The sequence below is a fragment of the Palaemon carinicauda genome, chromosome 33 (assembly GCF_036898095.1).
Source record: "Palaemon carinicauda isolate YSFRI2023 chromosome 33, ASM3689809v2, whole genome shotgun sequence".
NCBI classification, from domain to species: Eukaryota; Metazoa; Arthropoda; class Malacostraca; order Decapoda; family Palaemonidae; genus Palaemon; species Palaemon carinicauda.
Window position 1 is genome coordinate 76,909,588 of NC_090757.1, and position 2,500 is coordinate 76,912,087.

General features: G+C 36.9%; 1 long non-coding RNA gene across 4 annotated transcripts in view; it reads left to right on the forward strand.

Moving 5' to 3' along the window:
- The window catches only part of LOC137626344 (uncharacterized), a 674,176-nt gene that overhangs the window by 651,248 nt on the left and 20,428 nt on the right, over nucleotides 1-2,500 (forward strand). For all 4 annotated transcript variants that reach the window (XR_011041019.1, XR_011041017.1, XR_011041016.1 and 1 more), the window contains exon 3: nucleotides 1,220-1,393. This is a non-coding gene — a long non-coding RNA (uncharacterized lncRNA). The remainder of the gene's footprint in view (nucleotides 1-1,219; nucleotides 1,394-2,500) is intronic.

The following is a 2,500-nucleotide window of genomic DNA, read 5'->3' on the forward strand; positions in this document are numbered from 1 at the left end:
TCTTTCCCAACTTTTTACACTTCTAATTCCGGTAACCTCTCTCCCCCCCCCCCCCTTCTTTTTTAACGAAATGCCGTCAAAGATAATTTAGCGCTAACGTCGACTTTCATTGAGTCTGCAAATATGCGATGAATTCTGTCTTGATTTCAGCTGGGCTCCAGAAATTGGGATTTTCTTGGGGAAAATTCAGGTCACAGCGCTGGCAAATCGAACTGAATTCTGGGTTACCATATTGAGTTAGATAACGTTCCTGAGCTTCTCATTGGTCTTGCCTTATATGCTTCTACTTTATCTTCGTCCCCGCTTCCTTTTCTTGTTGTCCAAACTCTTCTAACATTTATTTCATAGTGCATATGGGCGCTGAATGGCCTCACAGACCCTAGCTCCGGGTTCTATTTGCAAAATTCATTCATCAAATCTAAAATCTTATCAAAATACTCGTAACATTGTGGTGTTACTCTGTCCTTCCAGATTATAAAGGAGGGCCTCAGACTACGTTACGGCTGGTCTTATATGGTCAAGCATTCTTGTACCAGCGGTTTGTAGACTTTATGAGGTTTTCAACTTGAGGAAATTTGACCACATATTTATGGGAATTATTCATCGAGACTCTTTATATACCTGTCAATGTAGTGGGAATTAATTGACGGATTTATCTTTTGAACTTTTTCATTATCTTATAGGGTTAATTTACTTACATTTTGGCAATGTATTCTATAGAAACTTGTTTTATTCTTATTTCACAAGAGTGGAAGCTGAACGTGTCTAATGATTTTATCATAGTTGACTGAGCTCTACTTACTATTTATGGGGATCAAGTATTTTACGTTTCGCCTTTTGTCTGTGATATTTTTTTATTTGCACATTTTTCACAAGTGTACATTCCATTCTGTGGAAGCTTACTAGATACACGGAAATACTTTACTTTTGATTCATAGGAAATATTGCACACATGAGCACTAATAATAATAATAATCATAACCTGCTCTGTTGCAGTCTGTCTGAAATTAATATCCCAGGAGATACTTTATATGGTCTACGCTCTTGTTTCTTTAACGCATGGAATTAATATATTTGAAAAGAGGAAATTGTGGTGAAGATAGTAAGCTTGAATCATAAATAGGAATTACGGGGGCAGTTCCCAAAAGATATATGTTTGCTATGAATTATGACAAACAGATCTTTGCAAGAATATAACATGTATGAATTTGTTTTTCAGATGGATGAAGAGTAACCCAAGGGCGGCATGTCAGACCCGGGCGGGGGCACACCACCCCTTGTTACCAAGCGCCCACCTCCATCGCCCAAAACTTTAGAGGCTCATCATTTACCGCCTACAAAGTCAGGGTCTCCGGCTGGTACGTCATCTCAGCATAACTCTTTGAAACACCAGGTGAGTTATTGATCTTTAATAGATGATAGTAAAGGATCTCTCTCTCTCTCTCTCTCTCTCTCTCTCTCTCTCTCTCTCTCTCTCATATATTGGTCAAGGAGGTGTATCCTTATGTTTAAGCTGGAGTTATTTGTTTCGGGCTAAATGGAGGTGTTATGAGGAGTAGGGTACTTCTGGGTTGGATCTCATAACAGTTTAATGCGTTGAAATTATGATTACAATTAGCACCGAAATCGATAACAAATAGTTGCTTAACGAACCTCTGTTTCACGGAATTGTAAAATCTCTCTCTCTCTCTCTCTCTCTCTCTCTCTCTCTCTCTCTCTCTCTCTCTCTCTCTCTCTCTGGTTTAGACCGTGGCCCAAGGACTTACGACTTCACGATGCTTTTGGCAGTCGTTGAAAGCTTTGTATGATCGTGTAAAAAGTCGTATATTTAGGATCAATCAAGCTTTCTTAATAACCTCCATTGAACTACTTTGGTGATTTTACTATGGGAAGGGCCAAGTGAGGCTATTTTAATCCTTGTCTAATCCCAAACCAGTTATTGAAATGGAAATGGTATAAAAATCGTGTCTTATTCTTGATATTTATGATCTCCACTTCTAAAATTGTGAAAAGTAGCCTATACGATTCCTAAAATTTTGAAGTACATTAGAAATTCTAAACACTGGTGATAGATCCGAAGCCAGTTCACGAAGAAAAACATAAAATACGGTATGGAAGTTTTAAATTGATGCTGCTGCTGCTGCTGTTTCGTATCAGAGTTTTTTCCATGGGAATTGGTATCATAATTTCTGCCTACCAAACTTTGCTTCATCTACACTTTTTTTGAGGATAGCGTAAGGAGTTGGAAGGAACCACTAGGACAAGGTCTTATAGACCTTGTGTTAGAGTATATGGTTAATTGCTTCTTATAAGAAATCCTTTTGTGCTATAAAAACATGTGTATCATTAAAATCACATCAACCATATATTTTTAGCTTCACTACTTTGATGGAAGGAAAGGTTATTTGCAGCTTTAAGCGTTTTTTTTTTTTTTTTTTTTTTTTTTTTTTTTTTTTTTTTTTTTTTTTTTTTTTCTTTTCATTAGAAAATGAAACTAAAA